General features: G+C 45.2%; 1 protein-coding gene across 1 annotated transcript in view; it reads right to left on the bottom strand.

Annotated features, from left to right (window-relative positions):
• The window catches only part of HAAO (3-hydroxyanthranilate 3,4-dioxygenase), a 763,099-nt gene that overhangs the window by 741,402 nt on the left and 362 nt on the right, over positions 1-21,335 (bottom strand). The gene's annotated exons all lie outside the window — the stretch shown is intronic.

Below are 21,335 nucleotides of genomic sequence, written 5' to 3'. Positions count from 1 at the left end.
GGAAAATAGGTTTTTAAAAAGGTTATTAAGTGTCCCGAGAGGAACTGCGAACATGGCGGTACATGAGGAATTGGGGGTCTCCTACCTAAGTGATACACTTGCTCTGCGTCCCTTGATTTTCTGGCTAACGTGTTGGTTAAGCAAAGAGCTAATCCTCACTCAATTGATCCTAAGAGAGTGTTTGTCTTTAGATAATATGACTCGTATTCCCTGGCTTAACTATATTAAAAGAGGGTTTGAATTGATTGGGCGGGGAGTTTTATTTTTTAAACCAGATGCTATTGTACGAGAGGACATGGAATTAACCAAGACAGCCTTATTGAGCAGGAGGCAAGCTGATCAGGATGTAGAAGAGGTACAGAAACCGAGTGTTCGGGCATATTTATTGCTTAAATCGATGCCACTGTCTGAATCATACCTTTTGGGGTCCTTGACGTCACATGAAAAATTTCTTTTAACCAGGTTCCGGAATGATCTTTTCCATCTCCTGTTAGCAAGACCCAACGGGGCTTCTAGAGGTCAAGTGCTAGCTTCCTGTGGCTGTTTCGGAAAGTCTCCTCAGGACTTCCTGCACTTTATGTTCTTTTATAAACTGTATGAAGTCCCCAGGAGGCATTTTTTAGTTCCTATTTTAAAGAAACTGAATTTTAAACAGGGTAGACCTGCATTAATGCATCTCCAACTGTTGAAGGATGATTGTATTATTTTTATTGTAGGGTTTTTAAAGGCAACTATGAAATCTAGGTACTTTATGGACATGTAGAGTCTTTTTATCTAGACTTGTTTTTAGATGAATCCTTGTGTGGCAATGGAGTCTGTTTTTAAATTATGTCACAACTTTTTGTTTGTTTGTATTGTATCTGTGTAACTTTTATGGTTTTAATAACAAAAACCGAATAAAGTTTATTGAACTTGAACTTGAACTACCCTGCGTTTTGGCTGGAAGGGTGTTGTGTTGGACTTGGCCCTTTTTGCAGGGTCATCCCTAAACTTTTTGCCTTCCTCCTGTATCTTTTCTGACCTGTTGTTGGCTGTTTTATAACTCTGGGCACTTTACCACTGCTGATCAGTGCTAAAGTGCATATGCTCTCCCTATTGTAAATGGATGTATGGATTAGTGATTCCATGATTGGCTGGTTTGTTTTACCTGTCAGACCCAAGTACAGTGCACCAGGAGTGCCCAGGGCTGGTAATCCAAAAGCTGCTGGTGGACTTGCAGCACTGGTTGTGTGCCACCCACAGAAGCAGCCTGTAAACGTGTGTCTAAGGCTTGCCATTGCAGAGCCTGTGTGCAGTCTGGTACTGTCATGCTGACTGGGCAAGTGCAGTCCCTAAACCTTCCCTTTTCTTCATATCAGACACCCCTATGGTAGGCACAAGGGCAGGGTAAATTGTAAGGATAAGCTAGGACATGCCCTGGTGTGTGTGGCATGTTCTAATAGTGAATTACAGCCATTTTCGTTTTTCACTATTGCAAGGCTACCTGTTCTCCATAGGCCAGAATGGACAGTTTGATTATTACATCCTATATTCCTTACTGACTCAGGGAACATGGCAGAAATTCGAATTTAGTAAGCCTGAACTCAAAATGCTAAAATACATCTTTTAGTGAAGTTGGTTTTAACATCCTGTTTTTGAAAATACCACTTTTAGAAAGTAGGTATTTTCTTGTCTAACCATCCAAACCTGCCTCTGCTAGGCTGTGTATTCCTTGTCTGGAGTTTGAGTGACAGGGTCTGGGGGATTCCAGGAGACAGGGTGAGTCAGCACAGGGCTGAATAGAGAGATCTGCATCTAGATGGGTGGGAGTAGTTGCACCTGGGACCTGAATAGGGCTGTGCCTTCCCTCCACAATGCTGGCTCCACCTCATGTGGTGCGTCTGATGTCTCTGCCCTGCACTCTGAAAGGAAAGAAGGAGTCTTGTCAACAAAGTGTTCCAGGACTGACCAGAACTGGTTCGGACTAGGCAAAGGCCTCTCTGCCTTCAGAGAACAAAGAGAAACTGGGTATAAATATTGGGACCCAAACCAAAGAACTTTAGATCACTTTGGGAAACAAGAAGAAACCTTTGCTGAGGAGTGGAACCAGAAGAAACTGAGGAGAGACTATCCCTAAACTGACATGCTGCTTGGGGGATTTGGCCTGCAGTGGTTGCCTGACTGCCAAAGAAAGGAGAAAGGACGTTGTGTGCATTTTCATTCAACTTGTGAAGGATCTCCAAGGGCTTGGAAAAGAGCTTGCCTCCTGCTTAAGTCTCAGGGACAACAGACTTCACCCACTGTTGCAGGGATTCTGCTCATGCACAGAACTACGGGCAGGAAACCAGGACCTCAGTGAATTGTGGTGTACCAAAAAACTCACCTCAGTACCCAGAACGCCTATCCGACTACCATCAGTGTCTCATTCGTTCTCCGTATCATCTCGAAGCTACCAATGATTAGACAACTCAGAACAAGCGACTTAGAGTACTCTCAGGAATGGTGGGAATTAGAAACACCTTTTCATTAATATTCTCATATCAGTCCACAACAAGAGTAATCAGAGACACAATATAGTTTAAAATGTTTATTTTTAACTACGTGCCCTAAGGTGCAGTACTTTGGCTAACATAAGCAGACAAATGATTAAAAATAAAACCATTAGCATTGTTACAATACCATATAAAATGAAGGGAGAAATCATGTTATAAATGATAGTGGATTATAGTCACCCTCCCTTCATAAGAAAGCTAGTATTATTAAACTAATAGAAGGTCTCTAGGTTTGAATTGTGAACCCCATACTGTAAAGATCAGCTTAGGCGAATCATATCACAGGATCAGCTTTGCTCTGTGTCTGGAAAAGGTCTTCTCCTAAGTGTCTGAATCCTGCATGCAAAATGCAATATTAACCCCTTCAGTGCCCATGACGAGATGGTCTCGTCATGGGCCGCGGTTGCGCTGTGCCCATGACGAGACCATCTCGTCATGAACTCCGCCCGCTAATAGAAAGCCCGGCACAGGGCGGGGAAAGGGCGTGGCACACAAGGGGTTAAAGGCAATCGAGTTTCAGGTATTTGCAGCTGTTTGCGTGTTATGGCTAGAGCGTGGGCCGATCAACATGAATGCAAAAGCATATTTTGTTTTTTAGCCCTGACTGCTTCTACACACAGTGTACAGACCAAGGTCGCGGTGCACGTCTAGGGATGTGAACAACAGACCGTTCTAATGTGAAAAAAGCAAGCAAGCAGTTTTCGTATAATAACATCTACCTGCAGTGTCAAGTGCAAAGGCAGCAAAAGTGGCAAGATGGCGTTTTAAGTCTAAGACGCTCATGCTAACATAGCAATGTATGTACCTGTATCTCTGCCTCCACTACACCCTTCCTTGATCGGACCACGAACAAATAGGGATGCAAATTATGAATGCAGAGTTCAAGTTCGACAGAGATAGAACCAAGTTCATATATTGTCCATAAATATAATTGGTAGTGAAAGTTCAAAAAACCCATTTGAAAAAGGAGAAAGAGAAAGAAAAGAAAAGAAAAAATAAAAAAATATATAAAACATCGCGCAAAGGCTCGACAGAGCCTAGATGTGGAGATAAAAAAATGGAAAAAACTCAGACGATTGTGTTTTGACTATTGGAAGATGGACAACATCCAATTCAATCCGTCAACTTGTAAGCGCAATCAGTGGCAACAGCCTCCAAGAGGAAGTCATTATAATGTTCTGTAAAAGAATCCGCCATCCAGTCTAGCAAAGTAAATGAACATACATGTTCTTCGATAACTGGAGCCTCTAGCACAATCAGAGGACAACTTGCGTGTTCTTCAAGATAACTTCTCGCCAAGAAGTCATACGCTGCCGTATAGATATCCCAATTCCCTAGGACTCCATGTGCCGCTCCACAGGGCATAATCCCGATACCAGAACAGTTCAACTCATGAGCCACTAAGGGACTCATCAGTCGATCATAATCCGGGGCAGGATACACCGAGTTCGACAGGCACAAATCCAGAGCCCATTGAAAGGACAATCTATGCAATGAAAAGCAGGTTGCATGCAAGTAAAGTAGGAAAACCGGAAGGACAATCCATAGGCTATGCTTAAAGTGGCCAGTGGCAATGTTCCATAATATTCAAGCATCCGGTTATGAAGTTGGAGCAGCTGGGGCAGGCTGTCTTGTGATACAAATTGTGCAGCCATTGCGCAGCAAGCAAACCAACAGGAGCACACCAGCTGTGAGTGCGAGAATCAACGGGAGCCCGCCGAAGATGCTGGAAAAAATAGAATGAAAAAGTGCTGGTATCACACCAAAGATTGTCTGGAAGGAGGTCACGAGGCCGGAGCCCACAACTTTGAAAAAATGCGCTAAGCCTGTTGTTGATGAGGCATTGAATATAGTGTATATCAGAGCACCGAAATGAAGGGGGAGATCAGTATTTAAAAGCGCATGCACCTCGGTGCGGGTGTTAGCTATGTGAAGGACAAATGTTTCACAGGAGGAAGTCAGTGCGACTTCTTTTTGAGACAATAGAGCCCTTATTCTGCTCATCTTGTTGAACTCTGCTTTCAAGGTTGGGATGGAAGGCCAGATGGATACAACCAGTCTCCCATGCAGGAGCGGGAAAAGCACATTTTTACAGCATACCACGCGTTGTGAGACAGTTACAATGTACGGGATTCCTTTTAGCATCCCGCAGCATGCCTCATTATTCAAAAGCAAATAACTACCATTAGCTAATAATGTAAAAGTGGGCGTAATCGCTGGCACATGATTTCCCTTTAGAACGCAAGCTAAATTTGGTGCTTGAACGTTGCACGCGCCATGCAATTGGATATGCCTACAGACTACTCAAGTGTGGAAGTGCATTCCTCTCCTTTCAAATAAACTTCTTTACCCTCTATCATGCATCTGTATGTAAATGGGAGTGACCAAACTTCATGCAGGATAGCAGTACCCAATGGTTCATATCTGCCTAGGGCATAATGTTTCATACATGAACTGAACTTAAACAATGGAAACAGCGAGGTGAATAAACCGTGGATAAGCCACACAGCTGAGTTCGATTCGGGAATAGAGAAAGGTAAAGGTTCCACCTTTTCAATATGCAGCAATGAGTACGTTGCATCTTTCATAGACATGAATTGTTGTTTTGCAGTCTGATTAAACGGCATAAATAAACATGACGTATTCATGTAGTCCCAGGGAACTTTCCCTGCTTTCAATGTTTGCAAAGTCCACGCAAACTGCATTATAGAACGCAATTGATTTTGACCATGGTATAAAACAGACACATCATCCAGTACAATATCCACAACAGATGAAACAATATTATCTAAAGTGTAAATTCTGGAAGAAAATGTGTTAATGCTATTATCGATGACAGCTAGCACTTTTTCCAGATTTGCTTGATCAATAGCTCTTAATCTGGAAGCAGCCTCAATTTGAGATAATTTCCAAACTTCGTAATAAATAGCATATACCCATCTTTTGGATCTGCTACCCACAGGACCTTTATCAAAATCGTTCAAATCTATTTTGTCATTTAATTTTGATAAATGAATTTTACCAGATTCTAAGGTGGAATGTTGCAGCCAATTCTGACATAATTTCCCAACAGAATAGGTAGTAACAGAACGAGAAGATTCAAATCAGTGTTCCACCCTAACCTGTGTATATCCAGGGTATAGTCCCAGAAAACGATGTTGACAGGAATCTGAACTCTTCTGCAATATCAACCAGCCTTCAGGATTTAATTCAGAAATGTTGAAGGATGTATTAGTAATATATGACTGTAACGCATCAAGGGACAGATCTGTGTGATTATTCCATTGTGGATAAGCACCCAGATCAGGAATAGAGGGGGAATTAATCTTTTTAGAGGTAGCCAATCCAAAGCAGGTGGTTTGAAAAATGGTAGAATTTAAAAACAACATGTGGTTAGGGATAAGGCAAGCCCGATGCAGAGCATCTGTTCCTTGTACCTGCCATGTTTTAGAACCCCAAAGTGATTTAAGATCAATGGTATCTTTCCACAGCTCATAACCCCTTATAGCCAATTCATCCATAAAGGATTTGGAATATAACAATTTAGTGGAAGTCAGTCTAAACTTAGAAGCTGGCTCCGCAGCTGATTTAAAATAAAATGCTTCAGGGTCAGATACACTGAAATCAGTAAAATATGTAAATTTTTTCACTAAAGTCTTAGAGCTGCCTTCAATGGGCGCAGGGCAATGCTCCCATTGTGTGTAATTGACAAAATTCCTAAACGTATTCGCATTATGCAGGAAATGATTGCCATAGTGTTGGTAGCAAAACAACTCCCATAGTTAGCCGTGTCTAAACACAAATCTTCAGCATCAAAAGCAGCATAATATTTCAAATCAGAAAAAAGTGCCTCTATGGCCTGGACGTCCCAATCATCAGAGTGGATGTTTTGTTTCACAACATCCCCCATAGAAACACGAAGTACATTGGGAACATTAGTCACCTCTATGGGACCATGAATTTGAAATTTAACAGCATCCCATACAATCCCATCCAACACAGGCCAGGCAGTAATATTCACAAAAGTCTGGTCCCTTTTTATGATGTGCGATGAGGAGTGGGGGGCCAAAGTTCCATCAATTAATCTAATTGCAGATCTTTCGGTGATAGTCTCCATTTACAGGACAAAAAAATACCACCACAACACCAATGGACATAAACAAAAAAATACTTATAAGCAGCAGCCAAATGTAAGTCCAGGGGGGAATTAAAAAATGTCTTTTAAACCAAGCAGCAAAAATAGAAATTTTCGATGGGGGATTGGAAGTCATAGAGTTAGTGTCAAATGAAAGACGTGACTGGTCAACTGCAGTTGATTGCAAACCAGGCAACACACATCTGTGGGATAAGCATACTCAGTATCTTCAAGTGGACCACCCGCAGGTGGAGGCAACAAAGGATTAGTAACTGTATGGATCTTGATGGCAATGTCAGGCCTGGTGGTAGACGCCGGAGACAAAACAGAATTTCTCAGCATCGCTGGACAAGAGACCGCTGGAGTCATACTAAGAAGAATCAGCCACTCGCTGTAGTTTGACATTGTCAATGGAGATGCACCTGTTATCCTTGCGAGCAGGAAGCGGAGGTAAAATGACTGTTCTTGTACCCTGCACGCCAAGCACTGGTACTGGAGCATGATAAGAGGGGCCGAACTCCTTCTTGTTCTCCACCTTCTCATGGACCAGATCACCAACACAAGGTAGCCAGCTGACTACCAGAATCTGAAGCGCATCATCAGTCGTGGAGGGCAAGTCTCTGGTCTCTTGTAGATTCTGTAATACAGCACAGTGATCATCTACGTCAAAGGGTGCGGCTGACGGCGCCATGTCTAGACCATCAAGGTCCGGGACAAACATCTTTATGCCAAAGAGCATTTCGTATGGGGTCCGCCCACCCAGAGACCTTCTAGGGAGTGCACGTTGAATGTTATACAGATGGGCTAACCAGTTCCTGCCAGTGCCTAACACCCTAGCTGTCAGGGATTCCTTTAAGTCACGGTTCATTCGCTCCATAACACTATTGCCCTCAGGCCGGTATGGAGACGAAAATTTGACTTGGACCCCCAAAGATCTCATGGCTTCTTTGTACGCCTTAGAGGCGAACGCAGGACCTTGGTCAGAATGAAGGGTACCACACGCGAGAATTCCCACAAAGACATGCAAATCCCTGATGACAGTTCGAGCATCAGCACTCCACTGCGGCCATACCCAAAGAAAACGTGTGCAAGAATCCACTGCAACTAAGATGTACTTATACGCAGTATCAGAGGAGAAAGGACTGCAGTGATCTAAATAAATGCACCCAAGTGGTTTATTAGATATGTACAACTGTGTTTGTGGTGGGGGCACAGCAGTCGAAGGTTTAATCTGCTGGCAGATGTCACAATCAAGAACATAAGCACGAGTCTGTTTATGCAACCCTCGCCACCAGTAACGTTGTTGTAAGAGAGTAACAGTCGCTGAAACGCAGTCATGCGCAGAAGCCATGCCTTCGTGAGCCGCTGTTATCAAGGAAAGTCTGCAGTCCGTGTTGGGAATCAATCTGTCACCAACGTCGTTAATTCTCACATAAGGAACTTTATCAGGACTTAAATGATAAGAGTATTTCGAAGGGAAACCTCTTGGGTAATTACTTCCCTTCTCGGTCGCAGCAATAGCTGGCAAGATGTCATCATCAATCTTATTTTGGATCTTGTAACTGCTGCTACTAGATATGTTGCCACTGCTGTTTTTACTGCCTCGTCAGCTAAGCTGTTACCGACAGCGTGGGCACCAACTCGTTGGTGCCCAAGAGTATGAATTACACTCACGAGCGGCAGATTCCGTTTAAGTTCTGCTACTCGAACCCAAAGCACTTTATTCTTAATTGTGCTACCCTTGGAATCAAGGTATTCATTTTGAGACCAAAAGAATAAATTGTCGTTAATAGACTGTACACAGTAAACAATGGTAATCCTCAAGCGGGCGCAAGGACAGAGGAGCCAGATGAACAAATTCATACTGCAAATACTCCTGAGTCTGCAATGAGGCATCAAAGATGTAAGTGACATCCGGTGATGTCAAGGAAGTGGCCCATTGTATCCAACGCGGATGCAAAGCTTTAGAATTAGGTACAATGGCTTTCGGCACTGCCTCTAGGGCAGGATACGGTGTGACAACCAACATGCGTTTCCCTTGCGACAGCGCTCTCTCTTTCAGAACCGCCATCTGTACAGCAGTCAAAAATTTCTCAACATTGGAAAAACGCATTTCAGCCGAAGTGTACAAGTGTGATTTGTATGCAATGGGGACTGTGTTGCCCTCATTGAACATTAGGTACGTGAAACCCACTGCACCAGGGACAATTCTTATCACAAAGTTAGTGTGGTTATCACGTGTAAGTAAGTACTTTGAAGCAAGAAGATCAGCATGCAAAGATTGCACGATAGCTGAATGCTCTGGCAGCCAACTCGATTTGGAAAAAGTAGGTTGTACCAAGGCGTATAGCGGCTTGATACGCTGGACATAATCGGGAATATAAGTACGCCCGAAATTTAAAAAAACCAGCAAAGATTGTACTTCAGTGTTGTAGGAGCACGCAAGCATGCGCACTTCTCCAGAAAGTGAGGGGCTAATCCTCAACCTTCATTGTTGAGTTCATAGCCCAAAAACAACACTGTGTACTCTGCAACGTGTGACTTTGCAAAGTTGAATTTGTAACCGAAGTCCGCAAACATGACGATGATGCGGTCAACGCGACACAGATGCGGCCATAATTCGTCATCTGTGAGATAGATATCATCAACATACGAGTACGCATCATGGTCAGTGCTCTCTAACAGAGAGACTACACGTTCGGCAAAGATGCCTGGACTGTTTTTATAGCCCATTGCTAGTCTTTTAAACTGTTTTTGTTTGCCGCCCGAAGAAAAGGCTGTCCACCGACTACTAATTGAGGACAGATTATGACTATAAAAGCCATTGGAGATGTCAAGTGTGGTTTTAAACCTTTTCCTCACGAGACTATCAACGAGGGCAGAACTGTGGGTATTCTGTACGGCACAGGTCCGACAATGAGAGTTCAAATGCCGGTAATCCAAAACTAGGCGGTACGACCCATCAGGTTTAGTTACAGTGAATAAAGGATTATTCATGGGTGACACACATGTCTCAATAACACCTTGATATTCCAATTGTTCAAGGATTTCGGGGGGGATCTAGCTTTGCGACGCATGGGATATTGGGGCTGCGGCTGGGGCATAGACCGTAATGGAATCTCATGGCTGGGCGACAACTTATCCCACCCAACCTGAGTACGGTACACCGCCGGAGCAAGTGCCTGAGCCCACTCTTCTGCAAAGTTCTGTGCCTGATCCTTCGGCACAGTGTGCGCGAAAGATGGGAGGATTACCTCCTCCCCTCTAGGAACGGCCAAAACGAAAGCTGGGGGCCAGTCTGCCTCCGCTTACAGAATGTCATATGTAGAGGTCAGATTTTCCCAAAAAATCCCTTTTATGGTACGTTGTATGTCACCTTCTATTAAAAGGACTATGTCATATAGTCTATCAGGGGGAGCCACTCTAGTATCCGCAGTTTCTACAGTAATGAACGTATCAGTTGCTGTCGCCTCCAGATATGGATGCAGTGCTTGCCGCACTACTGTAACCTCCGCTGCGCTGTCGAGCAGCGTTAGTGCCCATGTCAGGTTCCGAAGCTGCGTTCTCACGATCTGTGGCATACCTCGCTGTTAGTGCAGCAACTTTCTTCTTCTGAAACGGGGGACATCCAAACTCGTCCTGCTTTCCTTTACCGTCAGGCTGACTGGATTGCTCACGTCCTTGTTGGGCACCCCGACCTTTGCCACGCTCTCCTCCACCGGACTGTGAGACCGATGTTTCCTGTGAAGAACGAGGAGAACGTTGTTCAGTAACCTGAAATCTATCAGGAGACCTAATCCTAGTGCGATCGCGTAAGTCATATGTGCGCTCACCAGTTGGCTGTACAGGAGACACTGGTCGAGACATCTGTTTCTGTTGCTGCTTACCTTGTTTTTCAGATCTCCAACATTGTTTAGGAAAAGCTGGACGATCGTCTTTGAAAGACGAAACCGTCTTAGTTTGCTATTGCACATCTGTGGTCTGAACTGTAGGCTTAATCCCCAACCTACTGCGGCCTATAGTTCTATATGCTTCCGCAATTATTTTAGTCAACTCATGGGGTTTATCGACGCCGTCTACGAGGGCTAGACCATTCACCACCTGAAAGTGAACCGCATCTCTCTTGAGGTTACCAAGGATGAGTGTGGCAACCACGTCGAACACACCGACAAGCCTCATTCCCAACTCGACCGCTGCCTCCGGACCGTGTTGATCTTGAACACGTTTGATCACAGAGGGCAGTACGGCCATAGACGGGGTGCCAAAGCACTTTGAGTAGACCGCTGCAAAAACCTTACCCCAGTTCTCACAATCGGCTACTTCTGGGACTAAGTCTTTCTGCAAACTAATGGTGAGTATCCTGTGTTTCTCCACAGGAGTAGAGTGCGGAAATACTGCTCCCAGCTGGTCAAATTTTTCAGCAAGCCAATAAGGCAAATCATCCTTATTCTGGGGGTGCTTGCCCATTACCGAATTAACCATGACGGGACTAATAACAATCCCGGCCGAGCCAGCTGGTTGCCCCGCAACAACAGGTGCCCCTACCTGTACATTGCGTGAAATGTATTGCACCAAAGCCCGATGTACTGTAATCAGGGCTGTATGTAACTGACGCAACTCATCCACCATAGCATGTAAATAACGAGGATGAGGCGTAAATCCGGCCAGTACCGTCCAAGTGGCCCCTGGAATGGACAAAGGGCCCAAACAAACCGGTGTAACCGAGTGGGGGAGGACGCCATTAAACCAAATACAATGCTGCCAAGCTGAAACAGGAATCTGCTGCGTCCTATATGGCGTATAATTCGCTGGGACTGTCGTAGGAGAGTAAGAGTGAAATGTACTATCGTCCGCATTCACCGCCGGCAAGGTAGCCCAAGAGGAAAACAACTCATAGGGATATGATGCATCAGTACTCACCACAAAGATAATATCCATCCCATCGTCAGACACCACGAACTGCTTCAAATGACGCCGGAGAGGTGCGCGGCTATGCGCCGCAATAGCGACTTCAGCCATAAGGACGCAGGGAAGAAAAACAATCTATTATAACAGTAGCACAAAACGGGTATAATAAAAAAAACTTTTTAATTGACCAGCTTGAAAGAACCTATATATTATACTATTTGGTAGGTTAAAACTGTCACTCCCGCTATCCGGAAACAAGAGTGAGGGCGTCGTGAACTAATATAAGCGCTACTAAGGCGTCTCAAATCATAAGACCAAATGTTAGGTGCGCCATGTTGCAGGGATTCTGCTCATGCACAGAACTATGTGCAGGAAACCAGGACCTCAGTGAATTGTGGTGTACCAAAAAACTCACAAAGCAGAAGGAATGGGACCCCCTCAAAAACTTCATTTAGGTCAGGGAGAAGAGGGGCAAAAGACACAATCATACTATAAAGACTCCCGCATGACCTCTATTTCTTTTACATACGATTCAATTGAATTCAAAAAATGAGCCATACAGATTATAATATATTACACAAACAACCGTATTTTTTATGTTTTTATTTACTCCTTTTATATAAAAAAATATATATATATTTATAGTATATCATGTCACTTTTTATCAGAATGTAATCCCTAGGAAAAAGCTAAATACATCACAAAAAAAGTCTTTTTTCCACAATCTCCTATACATACATACCAACTCAATCCACATTCATACCACTTTCATAATCACAAACAAATAATTCAAAAAAAAAAATTTTTTATGGAAAGTTGGAGATATGAGAATAGCAATAATCACCTTGGACCAACAAGATAGCTGCAGAAAGCAGGATATAGATGTCAGTGGTCGACGCATTTCGATGGCACAGGAAAGTAAAGGCCACCTTCATCAGGACCCAATAAGTAATCAGGATTAGCAATGCCAAGGGAGTACTTGCTATCAAATTAATTGCTGTCTATGACGAAATCATTATTGCCGTCCATTATTTAGTATTGACGATTTACAAAGTTTCAGTCTTTTATTTTAAATGTGTTTTAATCGCTCGTCCTCACTGGTCAATATGACTTTTTAATTTATAAAGCTCTCAAGAAGTTATTAGTCATCCTTGTATCATGTCTCAATTTTCTTAGGTGAAAAGAGAACAAGCACTGTATTCTAGTCGTTGTGATACTATTGGTTTACATTGCACGTTTCAAATTTCAAACCATCCGGGAGAGCCCACTGGTACGATACGGCGTACCTAAGAAAATTTGAATTCAATTGAATCGTATGTAAAAGAAATAGAGGTCATGAGGGAGTCTTTATAGTATGATTGTACCAAGAAACTCACCTCAGTACCCAGAACCCCTATCCGACTAGCATCAGTGTCTCATTCGCTCTCCGTATCATCTCGAAGCTACCAATGATTAGACAACCCAGAACAAGCGACTTAGAGTACTCTCAGGAATGGTGGGAATTAGAAACACCTTTTCATTATTATTCTCATATCAGTCCACAACAAGAGTAATCAGAGACACAATATAGTTTAAAATGTTTATTTTTAACTACGTGCCCTAAGGTGCAGTACTTTGGCTAACATAAGCATACAAATGATTAAAAATAAAACCATTAGCATTGTTACAATACCATATCAAGTGAAGGACGAAATCATGTTATAAATGATAGTGGATTATAGTCACCCTCCCTTCATAAGAAAGTTAGTATTATTAAACTAATAGAAGGTCTCTAGGTTTGAATGGGGAACCCCATACCGTAAAGATCAGCTTAGGTGAATCACATCACAGGATCAGCTTTGCTCTGTGTCTGGAAAAGGTCTTCTCCAAAGTGTCTGAATCATGCATGCAAAATGCAATATTAAAGGCACTCGAGTTTCAGATACTTGCAGCTGTGTGCGTGTTATGGCTACAGCGTGGGCCGATCAACATGAATTCAAAAGCATACATTGTTTTTTAGCCCTGACTGCTTTTGCACACAGTGTACAGACCAAGGTCGCGGTGCACGTCTAGGGATGTGAACAACAGACCGTTCTCATGCGAAAAAAGCAAGCAAGCAGTTTTCTTATAATAACATCTACCTGCAGTGTCGTTTGCAAAGGCAGCAAAAGTGGCAAGATGGCGTTTTAAGTCTAAGACGCTTATGCTAACATAGCAATGTATGTACCTGAAGCTCCGCCTCCACTACACCACCAGCTCCCCAAAAGTTCTCTCGAAGTGCCTCATCGCAGGAGACGAGGATCGACGTAGCATCAGACGCCACCGCATTGCCGAGAAGCCTGTCGCAGGGCCTGTCGTGGCTCATTGCTGGGGAAGAGGATCGACGTCGCAGCAGACGCCACCGCATCACCGGGAAGAGTGTCGCAGGGCCTGTCGCGGCTTGCATCGTTGTGGAAGCAACTCGCATCGCCAGGGGAGAGGATCGACGTCGCGTCAGACGCCGCCGCATCACTGGGAAGCATGTCGCAGGGCCTGTCGCAGCTCGCATAGTGAGGAAACATCTCGCATCACCGGAGAAGGGGATTGATGTCTCATCAGGCGCCGCCGCATCACCGGGAAGCGTGTCGCATCAAGAAGAAAGCGCCATCTTTGTTTATTTACACTGGATCTTCAACGCATCACCATCTTTGCAACACTTTCGTTGACCTGCGTGTCACATCTAAAGGTACATTGAACTCTGAGTGTCGCATTGACCATCTTAAGAGAACTAAGCTGAATTCTACCATTTTAAAGTAACAGTTTTGTGGATTTGTGTCGTTTATGATCTTGTGTTAAATCTATATAAAGAATACTTATCTTTGATATAAAACTTGTGTGGTGTCCATCTGTAGTGTTATAACTTGATTACTGTATGTGTTCACAAACGCTTTACACACTGCCTCTGAGATAAGCCTGCCTTCTCATGCCAAGCTACCAAGGGGGTGAGCAGGGGTTATTTTAGGAGTGTACCCCTTTACCCTGACTAGACGCAAGGGTCCCTATTTGTCACAGGTACCTACCTATGCCAACTAGAGGCCCCCAAATCTGACAGGTATATATACACATTGCTCCTCATATAATGCTCTCAGGCATTTGATAAAGGCAGCTGTAAGTTTTGGGAGGGGGGGTGAATGGCCAAACTGCCAGAATGTCTATCAGGAATAACTAATACATGACTGAGACATACATGAGAAATGAGAGCTCAGCAAACATTATATCAGCCAAACTTAAAGCCACATTAAAGACTTTAGTATGACACTGATGACGTAAAATAGGATTTAGTACGACAATGATCAACTAAAATAGATAAGCAAGTTAGAGCGGTAAGCAAATTAAGGAAACATTGCCTATTACAGGGATCATGATGTTCATCAATATATACTGACTCCGTTAGAGCCCCGATGTGAGCTTAGACAACCACAATTAGAAATACTCAAATATAGATATCGTTTTGAAAGGCTTTCATTTTGCTTGTAGATTGATCTATTGATTTTATATTATATGCGGGCCTGACCGGCATGAGATGGAGAGTGGGTGAAGTATGTACCGCCTTACACTATGTTTTACTTTTAGTGCCGGCCGGGCCCCAGCCACCCCACCATGATGCCCTCCCTGATACCAAATGATCCCATTACCACCCCGCCACCCACTGAGACTCCGACGGTCCTTAGGGGTGGGACAAGGTGGGTGATCCCTCATGGTCAAGGGCTTATGCTGACCGAGAGCTTACCAGAGCAAATCCAGGACTGGATTCAAAAGCGAAACCCACTGAGGAAAATTTTAGGACCGAGGTGACTACACACAGTTTTAATATAGCTCGCACATGCCATGGAAGATGCCGCAAGACACTTAACATCTGCACGCCCTTTGTGAGAAGAGGGAAGCGTAATGCAATGGGGGACATTTAAATCCTACCAACCCACATGCTACCGGAATAGAGAGGGATGGCAATAGAAGCTTAATGGTTAACGACCCAATGCTAATTCTTTGGTAATTCCAAAGAACTGCTGTAAAAACCACACACTTGCAGACAAAATTGCCCTGGCAACAATCAATAATGAATATGGGCGAGCAATGGCCAGAGAGAGCAATATGGCCGCATTATGAGGATGCTCACAATTATGCAGGCGAGGGCAGGAGCATTTTTAATCACAACGTCATTGCTGTGCCAATATCTGACGCTTTTGTGTGACCATTTTCGAGTCAAATGCTACACATTTGTCTTTTGTATTTTTATTCACCCCTTAGCCATCCACAAGTCGTAACCCATCCATCCTTACCCATCCAACTAAACCACCCAAATGACCCATCCACTCACCCACTTATCCAACCTCATCTATTCATCCATCCAAACCCTTTATCCATCAAACTAGCAAGACCCATCCATCTATTCACCCACCCAGCTATTCAGCCAACCTAACACATCAACCCAACCGTTAATCCATACCCAGCCATCCATCCTCTTGCATCAAAACACATACCAAACCAAGACCTTCTGTCCATATTACAATCCATTAATTCACTCATCTACCCACCCATCTCTCTAGATACAAGCTGTGAGCAAACAATAAGCCTTTCGCAGGCACAATTGAAAACTGGTAGCTTTTCAGAGCAGCCTAGTTTTTATTCCATCCCATGCCTGATTCTTCCACTACACACTCCCACCATGCCTCTTAGCTCACATCTGGGATTATTTGTATCCCGATTCCTGCTTTTATCACTGCTGCTGTCGTATCCTTCTCTTCCTGCTTCTTTGTTCGTTGTCTGCCTTTCTCTCTATTGCACAAGGTCAATCTTCGGAAATGAAAAATAATTCTGGATGCCCAAATATTGAACGCCTGAGTCTACAACATGCATCCACCAGCACAAATTAAGCATTTTTGCCTGAGAAACGACTGACTCTCTCCCGACCCTCACAAGCTTTCAGACACTGATCTTTTCAGAAAATGTCCCAGTTTTGAGACAGGCCAGCCCGCCGCTAATCTCTGCTTATTCTTAGGCCTTAGTATTACTTCCTTGGACTCTACATCCGCCCCCCCCCACTACTATGTATGGGCCACAGTCACAAATTCCTGAAAAACAGGACCTGGATTTGATGATTTTGTAACACAAATTTCACTTAGCAATTGGGGAAATCAGACTATACCACCTGCGTAACTAGGGAAGTGTTTCTGCTTTCAAGAGGACAGGCAAAGGCTTGAGTAGTGTCTCACCGTCGACAATCGAAGTGATATTATGCTACCCATTAGCTGCTACGTTGACGCAACTCCCCCCAAAATGAAAACTTAAAAAAATATATTTGATCAGTTAAATGAGCATCGGCCCTTTCATGGCTAGTGTTCTGCAAACCTTCAAGAAGGTGTGACCCCATGAAGTCCTCTTGCTGACATGCCCTGGACTGGCCCACGACTACAGATGTAGGCCCCTATGGAGGATGACCCGCTCTTTCTATAGGTCACAATGCCACAGGAACTGTCCATTAGCTGATGGATTTTATAGATCCCCAGAGGAAGAACCCCATTGCGGCCAACACTGCTTTGGCCACCATACATCCTTCTCCATGGCCAAGGCTGTCACACTCATCCGCAGGGCAACTGCTACGCGCTGTAGAAGTGACACTGATAATCATCCAATGGGGCCTGGCAGCACACACGACTATGTCGACGTCATATGCACGTCATAGGGAGACCTGACAAACTGATCTACTCAAAAACTCTAAAAAAGAAATAAAATCCTTCATTATTGGATGTAGACACAAAGATTTGACCAATACGGCAGTCACTCACACAACACTCTGCAAGAACACCATTGATGTTAAAGAAAAGGACATGAAGGCCAACATAAACAATAAATAAAAAACACAAACCTTAATGTACTTGTTTGCTGCACTTCACAACGAGGAACACGGCACTTTACTTGGGGCGATCCCAGCACTTTCCAAAATGACTGCATTCATTTAGTCAGTAGCGGCACTTTACAGATAGAGCTGGCACTTTCATGTAACTACATTGGCTCTTCCCTGCTTGGATGGCCAGTAAAATCCCCACTTTCCTGAAGGAGTTAACAGTGACGTGACAACAGCAGCTACAAGTGCAGTAACTCACCCAATACACTACGAAGAATAAATCAGCCAAATTACCGGCAATTCACAACTAAAACCTGTAATTACACCAATGGGACAGTGATAGCAGTTCGCATCCACAGCTACATCACATTTAAAGGGACACCACCTGCTTCACCCCTTCAAGCACTTTCAATGGCATAGTAGCAGCGCTCAGCATCTAGAACGGTGCAGCACGTTTAAAGGGACAGCGCGCGCTTGATGCTTAGCACACTTTTAACGTGACACCCTGGGCACGTCTCAAAATACCTGCAATGCTTTCCACAGACCGGCAGAAGCACTTTTTCGAAGAATTTGTTTACATTTAGTGGGGCAGAGGCAGAGCCAGGAGTCTCAGCAGGCATCCGCCACTGCCGATGGGGCAGTACGAATGATGCCGATCTCTGCGAGTCTGCTGCGCATGTGGTGGAATAGTGAAAACACAAACAGATCTAAGAGCATCTTCTAGGACACGAAGCAGCACTTCTCAACTGAACTTTATGGGACAGTATCAATAAATCCAACCCGACTCCACAGCATTCCGTGAAACAGCATAGATAGATACCATAGCATTTCACGGGACAGTACACAAACATATCCCAGAACATTCCATAGGCACTACAAAGAGAACCGGGAACATTCCAGGGGCAGTACGAACAGATCCCTGAGCATTCCACAGGGCAGTAGCACCAACAGACCTAAGAGGATGCCATGGGACAGTACAAACAGATCCGTGAGCATTCCACAGGACAGTACACCAACAGATCTAAGAGCTTCCATGGGGCTGTACAAACAGATCCCTAAGCATTCCACGGGGCAGTAGCACCAACACAACTAACACCATTTCATGGAGCAATGCAAACATATCCCTGAGCATTGCATGGGGCAGTACAAATATATCCCTGAGCCTTTCATGGGATAGTACAAACTAATCCCTGAGCATTCCATGGGGCAGTACAAACATATCCCTGAGCATTCCATGGGGCAGTACAAACAGATCCCTGAACATTCCATGGGGCAGTACAAAACAGATCCCTGAGCATTTTATGGGGCAGTACAAACAGTTCCCAGAACATTTCTTTGGACAGTACCGACAGATTCCAAAGAATTTCATGTGGCAGTACAAACAGATCCAAACAAATTAGAAAGTCCTAAACGTTTCAAGGGATGCTATAGGCATACCCAAACAGATCTCAGACAATTTCATAGGACAGAACCGCATTTCTAAAAAGACACACAGCATTCCAATGCGAAGTGCATACACAAATCGCACAGTACATACATAATTCCATGCAGACCTTGTAACATTTCATAGGCAGCACATACAGGTCCTAAAGCATTTCATGGACAGTGGCGACACTTCTGAACAGTACCCCATAGTACCTAAAAGGAGAGTGCAGCACTTCTCAAGGGACACCAGAGCGTTAAATGGACAGTACCAGCCCTTCTGGCCAGATCACCACAAGGGACAGTGCCAGCCATGAGCAATGGACACCGTGCATGAAACGGACCGTTCCAGCACCATTGCAGGAAAGGGGCAGTACCAGGCCAGCCCTCTTGGAAGGACCGCCATTAGATGAAAAGGACAGTGACCACAACAGTGCCGGCTCACAGCCTTAAGCGGACAGTGCCGGCACTTCAATCCTGACTGCCCAGCACTTCGCGGAGTGACTTGACACCAAGGGCCCTGCAAACCTCTCACACACACGAAAGGTACATTATCCCCCAGCCCTGCCTCAACCCCGCAGGGTGCACACAGGGTTATTGTCCGCCGGGTGTCATCAGTGACAGCCTGCGCGCCGCTCCCCACGTGTCCTGTGATGCAGGAGGCCTCTCACTACCCAACACCAGATGCAGTAGTTACATAATGAACCCCACACTCCCGGTGAGTTTTAGGAGTACAGGAGGCCTCGCAGACGCTCAGAACGCCATCCTCGCCACCACCCACGGACCACTCTTGCCTACTAGGCTTGAACGCAGACTCACCTGACCTGACGGCTGGGCCTGGCCTAGCCTGCAGCTTCAGAGGTAGGCAGCAGAATCAGAAGGCATGGGCAGGGCAAGGCTAGCCAGGCGGGGCGGGGGGGGGGCTAATAATAAAATTAATTTAAAATATGGCCGGTGACGGACATCGGACAGTCCTTCTCACTTTCTGGCGACGGCTTAGGAGCATGGCTAGGTCCTGGGATGTCACACCTCAGTCTCACGCGCACTTTTAATTGCGCACACTCAATGCACATGACAAATAATTCAATCAGGGCATTGGTCACCAGCCCTGCCTCCTGCCCCACACTGAAGACCAGGCAGACGCGTCCCGGAGACAACTGCGCGCTGCGCTCACCCACCCTGACCCACCATTTAATAGAAAGCAGTGAGCCTCAGAGGCCTGGCCGGGCCTGCGCACCATTTAATTAATGAAGAGGCTCAGTCAGAGGTCCGACAGGGGCCCGTGTGTGCGCAGCAGTTGCGCACTATGGGGCAGATCTATATTGGAGATGCGCCACTTTTACGCCGCCGTTGCGTCACTTTTGTGACGCAGCGGCGGTGTAAACCCTGCGCCACGTTGCGCCATATTTACATTGTGACGCATCTATGGAGATGCGTCACGATGTAAAGCCCTGCGCCACGTAAAACCTGCGTCAGGTTTCACGTGGGCGTGTCGACAGAGGGGGGGGCGTTCCGTCGCAGGAACGCCCCTGAAAAGTGACTCAGTCAAATCTATAAGATTTGACTGAGTCACTTTCCCAACGCTGATGCGCCAAAACCCTGCGCCTGCTTGAAGCAGGCATAAGGCTTGACGCACCATGTTAGGGATAGGGTAGGTTGGAACAGTGCTGGAGTTGCGTCGCGCTTGCGACGCAACTGAAGCACTGCGCCAACCTTACGCCATCGGATGCGTCACGCATCTGTTTATTCCTGCGCCATGATGCGCCGCATTGTAAATGCGGCGCATCATGTGTGGCGCAAGGGTAAACTTGCGTGACGCATCATTCCTGGCGCATCCTTGCTGATTTGCAGGGATGCGCCCGGAAACATAAATCTGCCCCTATATAATTAATGAAGAGCACGGTGAGCCTCTGAGGCCCGCCCGGGGCCCGAGGGGCGAGCGTGCCGTTTAATTTATGATGAAGTGAGGGGGCCCCTGGAGTTCGGGCCCCCGTGCAACGCGGGGCTGCGGGGGCCTGTGTTACGCCCCTGAATTCTGGGACTTTCTAGTCTTGTTTATTGCATTATAGAACAGGACTACAAGTCCCACAATACAAAGGGGAAAAAACTGAACTAGAACAGCGCATCAAGCATGGACCTCCGAACTTGGCAGCTATGTGATGCTGAAAAATAAGTGCAGGTCCACAAAAAGAAGTACCAGTGGCCCCCACCGGCTCAAATTAAGCACTGAATGCCCACTCTTGCAGGTTTCTGCTTTCTTCCTCTGTGACGGTGTCCCCGTCTTTCTCTCCCTCCTTCTTTCGTGTGAGTGTGTTTTTCCCTCTGGCTCTCTGTAAATGTATGATAAGGACAAATAAGTCCTGGTCCCCAAAAATGTGTGCCATTGGGCCACCCACGGCATGTAACCACCAGCTCCAAAGAAGCACCGACGGTAAGATTTTGTTTAAGTAGATAAACATAGCATTTAAAGCGAGAG

The sequence above is a fragment of the Triturus cristatus genome, chromosome 6 (genome assembly GCF_964204655.1).
Source record: "Triturus cristatus chromosome 6, aTriCri1.1, whole genome shotgun sequence".
Lineage (NCBI taxonomy): Eukaryota > Metazoa > Chordata > Amphibia > Caudata > Salamandridae > Triturus > Triturus cristatus.
Note: the sequence above shows the minus strand (reverse complement) of the source record. Positions and strands in the feature narration are given on the sequence as shown.